This window comes from Nothoprocta perdicaria, unplaced genomic scaffold, assembly GCF_003342845.1.
Source record: "Nothoprocta perdicaria isolate Ctin4 unplaced genomic scaffold, notPer1 scaffold_6, whole genome shotgun sequence".
Taxonomy (NCBI): Eukaryota; Metazoa; Chordata; class Aves; order Tinamiformes; family Tinamidae; genus Nothoprocta; species Nothoprocta perdicaria.
In genome coordinates, this window is record NW_020455865.1 from 2956630 (window position 1) to 2964575 (window position 7946).

The 7946-nt window shown below is 53.0% G+C and overlaps 1 long non-coding RNA gene across 1 annotated transcript; it reads right to left on the reverse strand.

Moving 5' to 3' along the window:
- Window positions 1–651: 651 nt before the first annotated feature.
- On the reverse strand, window positions 652–7686 carry LOC112955969. The gene is made up of 3 exons (XR_003250968.1): window positions 7623–7686; window positions 885–1028; window positions 652–766 (listed from the first exon to the last, which is right to left on the reverse strand). It is a non-coding gene; the product is annotated as an uncharacterized LOC112955969 (long non-coding RNA).
- Between the last annotated feature and the right edge of the window lie 260 nt (window positions 7687–7946).

Below are 7946 nucleotides of genomic sequence, written 5' to 3' on the forward strand. Positions count from 1 at the left end.
CCTGGCTGCGTTTATGAGTCTCTTTGCTGAAGATGCATACACAGCCCCCTCCACTATTTTTAGATCCTTGTCCCAGCTCCAGGCTGCAGCCCCGGCAGGAACCAAGGAGAAAAAGAGGGAAGGAGGTGGAGGAGAGACCTGGTGGGAGGACCCCATGTCACCCAGGGCCCTATTCCCTGCCAAGGGAGTTCCCACGGGAATCCCATCGGGAAAGCCTCAGAGAAGAGCCCAGTGTGGGCTTTGCCATGGCCAAGAGCCTCTCCATGGGCTCAAGGGGCATTAGGCAGCACTCCCCTTGCATTKCCAGGGGGTCCTGATCGTGATGGAGCTCGCTGCATCTGCAGGACAAGCTCACCAGGGCGGGCAGAGCCCATGGAGGCAGGTTTGTCACCGGGAGCCACTTCCCCACCTGGATTTGCAGGATGCAAACGGCAGCGCTGCCCGTTTGCTTGCACTGACCAAGCCACTTTCACCCAGCCGGGCTTCGGGAGCCGCATCCAGGGTGCGGGAGCACTTGGCACGCCAGGGGCTCCGTGCCACCCTCGCTCCCRCCACCCTGCAGCCCTCGAGGCCGCTGCTTTTAGCCTCCCTTTGCAGGAGGCGTTTGGCAGCCAAGTGRTTTACATGACTCACCGCAGCCGGCGCAGGAAGGGGCACCTCTCCGCTCTTCCTTCCTCCGCGCACGCGTCTGACCAGCGCAAATTCCACATCCCTGCGGTGGCAGGAGCCCCATCGGCCGCCAGCTCCCCAGGGACAGAGGCTGCTGCTGCAGGGATGATGATGCTGCCCTTCCTCACCATCCTCCATGCAGCTGATGCTCCTCGGCCTCACTGCAAAGGGCTCCTGACCCTCCTCCTCCTCCTCTCCAGACTGACTCTTCTTACCTTTGTATCAATGGAAGGCAATATCCCATCCCTGCCCCTCTCACTCTTGCAATAAGGGTAAAATCCCCTGGATCTGGCAGCTGGAGTGCATCAGTCCATGGAATAAAGTCATCTTCCGTCTTGGGCTCAGGCTAGGCAGCCCTGCTGAAAAATACATAAATAAAAGTTATTGCAATGCAACCAGGGAGCCATTTGAACCTCATCCGCTTTGCTCCACACATGAGGATCCCTCCAGGAAGATCTGCTGCTCTCCRGGCTCTGCTGTCCCAATCCATCGCTTGCAAAACTTGGAAAAGTTTTAGTTTAACCTAAAGCAAAACCCCTTTTTCTCCCCAGTTCTTTGGAAATGGCAACATACAACAAGATGCACACAGAATCAGCTGTGTTTTCTTTGAACTTTAAAGYCTCCATCTAAATATTTGCAATCTGATCTGGTGGAGCTGTGGGAGATCAAACGGGGGTTAAAAAAACCCACACCAAGACTGCAAAATAATTAAATGAGCATTTAACCAAGATCATTATTTTCCACCATTTTTATTTGTATGCTAGATTGGATGCAACAGTCTCGAATATTGTTCCACACTATTCCTGTGCAATAAATTATTTGAGCAGAGCACGGCGAGGCATCATAATGTAATATATTTTTATAGTGCCATAAAGTAATTATGCACCAGACAACAAAATCCTACAGAACTGACATATTTTATGCTTAAATTATAATTACATTAAAAGTGTCTCTTCCATTAGATGTTTATAGAGTGCGCATGATTGGTGTTTGCAGGCCTGTGAGCAAAGACGGTCTCACGGGGGAAGCAGGGCCAGGCTGAGGAGATGCAGCAAGGAAATATTCCCAAGGTTTGGGCATTTTCGCAACGTTTTGGMCAAGCTTTGCTACCTACCAGGAGCCAAGCTTGGAATAACATCATGATTTCATTGTATAGGGCTGGTTTCTACTGCTGCCTGGCCTAGGGAAGGGAATGCAATGTAAGGATGTCCCAGGAGCTGGGATGCTGTTCCAGCTATGAGTTGAGCCGTGCTCGGAAGTACCCACAAGAGACACAGTAGGAACAGAAAGAGCAACAGAGCAGCGACTATCCCAGACCTTCCCAGGCTTCCTAATGCTGGGGAGCCCTGGGAGCAGCACCGGGCTGGATGTGGGGCAGCTCCGGAGGCAGGGAAGCCAATCCCAGCAGGATGGGCAGGCRCAAAGCCGCTGTTTCTGCTAGGCTTGGGTGGCTCTCGGCAGCAAGGAAGCGGCTTGTGCGGTTTCAGCCTGGCTTTTCCTGGAAAGTGCCCAGTTTCCACCTCGTATCCGCCTCCTCGCCCTGYGAGACTCGCACAGACCCAGCCCCGGAGCCGGGAATTCGCTGGTCCTGAGAGGAGCCATCATCTCCATAGGAGCGATCCCACCCCAGGTGCCTGGTGAGGGGCCAGGATGCAGGAAGATGATGCAGGATTTGGGCYCCCGGGGCTGCCCTTCCTCCCGCTGCTCCCCGCATCCTCCACGTGCTTCGCTGCTCYGTGCCTCAGTTTCCCCACGCGGATGGGATCCCTGCGTGGCAGGAAGGCGCAGCACAGGATCAGGCCGGGGAGATTAACACTGTGCAAACACTGCCACACTCAGGAGCGGTGGGAAGATACACGAGGGCCCCTCGCAAAGGCGGCTGAGCCCACGGGGTTGTAAACCGGGACTATTCAAACCGCGTCTTGCRAAGGCTGCATGTCTGTCCACGCATCTGTTCCTCCATCGGGCACGTACTCGGCTCTCACTGCACATTTGCTCATCTACCTGCCCCCRAATTTCCTCCTTGAGAGATGGCCATGCTCTCACAGGGCTGACAACCCTTTAGAATAAATCCATGGAGCTGGAGTTTTGCTAGAGAAAGGTCATTGGAGCTATTTGTACGATGGAGCCAAAGCCAACTCAATATCCTTCCTGCCTCGACATCCTTTCTCGAGCGGTCCCAGGCGCACGCAGGGCAAGAGAAATCCCTGGAAACACTGGTCTGCATCCCTCCCGCCGGAGCCAGCGCTTCCCTTCTCCGAGGCAGGAGGGAAGAGAGGGCAGGGGTTAAACTGAGGCTTTTGGGAGCTGAGATCCTCCAAGCACCAGGCGGATGTGGCACTTCCCACATTGCACGTAGATCAGAGACACACGCTTCTCCCGGCACGGCAGCACACGTGCCCGGGCCGTTTGCAGCACCCACGGGCCGCTTGCAGCACCCACGTCACCTTCTTGCTTTCCGTTTAAACCCTTCAGGACCGGAGCAGTTTGCTCTGGCGCTACCCAGCTGGAGCAATTCTGCAAGCCCTGCAAAATTGCAGTTTGGGGTCTCTGCCCCCAGAGGCGGCCAAAAYCCACTGAAGACACCCCTTGTGTTGCACACAGTGAGCTCCAAGCTCCCCACACCTCGTGCAAGCCCAAGCTAACACGGCTGCAGCAGCAGCACCATGCAAAGGGTGAAGTCCATTGCTGCACTGGCCTGGAGCAATCATTGGAGCCAGCAGGAATCATTGGAGCATCCCAGCTCACTCCGGTCCCTCTAATTCCAATGCGGAGACACAGCCTCTCCCATGAGGATACAGACAAAGGAGCAAGAAACCAACGTGCAAAACCTCACGAGTTGAAGGAAGGTCTTCCAAGCACATCTTTGCCCCTTTCCAGGGCAACACAGGAACATTTTGCAGGAAAGCACTAACCTCTGCTTAATGTGGGACTGGAAAAGCTCACATTGACAGGGCTGCTGCGGTCCAAGGCTTTCGTGCTGTGTCAAAGCGAGATGTTGTGATAAGGCTGAAGCCAAAGGAGTGAYGAGTTTTCCCAAGGCGTGTGGCATTTCAGGCCCTTCAACACCTCCAGGTCTCCCTGCACGAATCTCGAGAGCTTGGGGGAAGCCCTGGCTCTGCCTCCTAGCTAGGATGGATGGATTCCTAATCTTCCCAGAGCTGCCAGCACCACATGGAGATCCCTGGAGAGGGAGCCTCAGAGGGGCTGGACCAACCAACAATGCTAGAAGGGCTTTTTATCCATCTTAAATATAATTGAACTGTCCACAGAATCAGGACTCCAGAAGGGAGAGATGGAGAAGAGCTCTATGCGCCTCGGGATGCTGGCAGAGATGATCCAATGTGGCAAGCTGTTGGGATGCGTTTGGACATCCTCGGGGGAAACTCCCAGCCCTGCGCTGCGCTAGCACTGAACAAGCCCACAGCCCGGGCACCCAACCGGAGCATCGCAGAGAGGGCTGCTCATTGAGAAACAGCTCCCGCCCGATGCCACGGATGGGCTCCAGGAGCCTCCCGGGCTCCACACGCGCCGTTGGGATTGAGAAGCTGAGCACAACGTGGCAGTTTCCACCAACACGCACGTCTTGCACCGTTGCTTGTGCTGTTCCAATGAGTCCTTGTGGAGACTTTGCCACGCACGCTGCCTAGCAGATGCTTGGAGGCATTTCACRTTTTGCATTTCGGTGTCCACCTGCACGCGTGAATGAAAGCAGGAGAGCAAACAGAGCCCAGGCRGGTTTGGTGCAGCCTGCAGGAACAGGCTCCAACATGTGCCGCCTCCTGGCACAGCTCCGAGGGAAACTACTTCCAGAACACACCTCCTCCTTTCAACGYCCGTTTTGGTTAAGCAGTACCCAAATTTCGGCATTTCATACGCTTGCAGCAACACCTACAAAGCACGTTCTCCAAGGCCCTTCCCAGCAGTGATAACGCACGTGGGGGTGACCTTGGGGGCAAGGGGGTTATCTGGGTTTTGCCCATTACCCGCTTGCAGCCCCAAACTGCTGGAAACTCGTTGTTCTTTCCCTCCCTTATTCAGACCTACAAACCCAAAGTGCAACGAAGCCTTCACCATGCATGCAGGCTCGGAGGGACATGGATGCAGCGATGCCAAGAGGATGCTCGGGAATCTGCAAGACCTACTTCTGTGCAGCTGCTGCCACGAGAGCAAGCGCCGAGTCCCATCTGCAAAGCAGAGGCCAGGGAAGCTGCGGCTTCCAAGAGGCAGGGAGGGTTTGTGTTAAGAGGCAAATGAATTATTTTTAATTAATCTTAATTATTTCAAATTAAGATATTAGGAAAATAAAAAGAACTGTAGGAGAAAATATAGCAAACCCAAGGTTTTATTCCAAATTTCACCTCCGGGCTCTCTTGGTCCTCATTAAATGGGATAAATCTGATTTGCACCATTTAAAGCTCTTGCTCATGGAGCTGCCGAGGCTTCTGCAGACGCCTGGGTGGGAGCCTGGAGTGAGGTCCTCCCTTTCCATAGGGAAAGGGCAGCCTTGGGGCTGGTGCTGGGACACCCTTGAGCAATGCACGACTTGCGCATGGCGATTATTCCCTGCCTGGCACCGCTGGAAAGGGGCTGGATCAATGCAGGCAGAAATGGCTCAGCTCTCTGGCAGCTTTCCCAATAGAAGGGATAAAAATGGAAGCTCATGCATTTTTAAGYGAGCCCAAAAGGAAAGATTTGTGCMGAGATGAGGCKGGACGCTTATTTCAGGCACAGCCCTCCTCCCCACACCAACAACGGGCTCCCATTTCTCTCCTCAGCACGGTACAGAAGGAGARTCACCCTGAAATGCTCTCATTTTAGAGACCTCCTTTTCCTGCCTCTTTTGCTTCTCRGGCCTTCCTGGACGGGTACTGCTGTTGAATTGAGGTTTCCTGCAGCAGAAGCCTGGTGGGACAGCATGACAGGATGCCCATCCTGCCATAGGTATCTACAGCTTCTGGAAGTGATGAAACGTGGTCCTATAGCTAGGCACAGCACTGGGCTAGGACACGAAGATGGGTTTTGTCACCACCTTGCTGGGCTGTTCCGGGTGCCACGGATCGCTGCCGCTTCCAAGAAGTCGTCACTGATGCCGAGTTCTTCACCAAGAGTTCAGAGCTCTACAAATTAATGATTGGAGCTGCACAGGAAGGTATTAAAAGCTACTTTTGGCCCAAGAACTGCTGCTGCACATCCGGATTTCAATTTAGCTTCCCGTTAAACTTTAAGCAATGTCCGTAAGTCCTCTTGGCTTCCACGAGGCCAAAGGACACATCTGAAGTCAAGCATGGGGTTAAACCAGGCTCTTCAAAGGAGTCTCCAAGTTAAACATTTAGCTCTCACTGAGATGGGGTTTGGGTACCTGCCTSGATCCTTAAAGCGTTCCTGAAAGCAGGATGCAGACAGCATTGCTTCACCTGGCCACATGGGAACCTCTTAACCTGCTTAACACCCACTCTGGTCCAGCAGCTTTCAGGAAACATCATGCTTCCCATCCAAGGGAGCYATCCAGGAGGTGAGGGACTCCAAGYCTGCACAAGCAGTGAAGCTCCAATGAAGCCACATAAACAAGCATGGTAGCCCCATGACACCATGAAGCTGGTGGCACTTCCCTGTGGTCTTCATCCCACAGGAGACCAGAAGCCCCTCATGACTCAGACCAGGCATCTAGCAGATATGAGCTTGAGAACTATTGTGTTTAAGCAATTCTCTCTCCCCTTGGAAATGAGGAAATCTTGGAAATAAGGTTATGGAGAAWGCAGTGAAAACCCCTCTGTGTTCTGCAGCACGAAGCAAAGGAATGAGCTCGGTCCCAAAGGCTCACGCGGGGCTGGGAGCAGTGGTGCCAGCCACCATTCCATGCTGATCCYAGCATGACCAGCCTGGAAAACCCAGCTCCTTGCTGGTGGACTCCAGGAAAACCCACCAGCACTTAAATGAGTAGTGAGAACAGCCAGGCAGGACACCGCAATGGGRATGGATGGAGGGCAAATAGGATTTGGATGCTGCATGGAAAGCACCTGGCTGTGACACAGCACTGGAACATGCCCCARGGTGAAGCCCAGCAATATCCAGTGATGGGGCCAGTGCACTGCATGTTATCCCCATCCTTCACCCATTACTTGGGCTAAGAAAGGAGGCTAAAGCTTCTGACAAGGCACTAATGCCATTGCCTGCAATTGCCCACGCTCGGCCATGGGTATTGCCTTGGGAAGAGGACTCAGTCTCACTGACACTGAGCAAGAGCTCAGGGTGAACTTCTTTGAAGGTTGAGGTTTTCTTTACCTGGGATCCCACATCACAAAAATCTTCCTCCCTCTCCCTACTCACCACTGCACTACCAGAAGCAGGGAGATTAAAGCAGATGTTGGCAGGCTGCGAGGGTTTTCTTTCCAAGTTAGGCAAAAGTGACTTTGGTTTTCCATGCTGCTCCAGGAGACTTTTCCGAGTGCATGAAAAGTTAGGTAAATTCTGCATTAGCTCTATCAAGTTAGGAGCTACAGAGTAGGACATATAGATGCATACCTCATGGCTGATTCAAATGAATATCCCGTGACTGGTCTTTGGAAAAGCAAGATTTTACACAGCAGAAATGTTAACATCAGTATGTTTCCAGCACGCAGCAGATCTGATAAAGACTATGAGCTTTTTTGTGGGTGTTACTTGCCTACATTTCAAAACCCGTTCCCAAATGCTTTCTATCTTAAACACATCAAAAACTTTAGCCAGAAATGTGCCCACAACCTACATGGACGTATCTGGGCTGGCTTTAAGCAAAGYAGCTCCATTGCCAGCACTGCTTGAGCAACACTGTTAGAGACCCAGGGCTTATCCTGGGGTGGTTTCACAGCTCAGGGGCCCATGCCAATGCCCAAATGCTCTCACAGCAGAGCAAGTTACCTGAAAAACACTCCTAGTTGCTTTTCAAAAACAAACAAACAAACAATCCTCACCAGGAATGGGTGGATAAGTGAAGGACGGGGCAAAATTCTGCAGAGAGGCTCCCTCCAAACAAGCTGCCCTCGGAGGTGCTTGGAGATGCTCCGAGATGTCATCACACGGACACGGCACAAGGATGGACATGGCCAGACCCAGGAGCAGACAACACCAGCCCAAGCTGCAGCAGAGCCCAGGACCTCCCCCTGCCTCACACCAATTATAACTCACTTGTAAAATAATTTGTTCCAGGTGCTGATTTGGCATCTGCTTGCKTTTCACCCTCCCGGCGCTGAGTGATTGCAGGTGACTCTAATGAGGGGCTAATTGTGCCCGCAGTG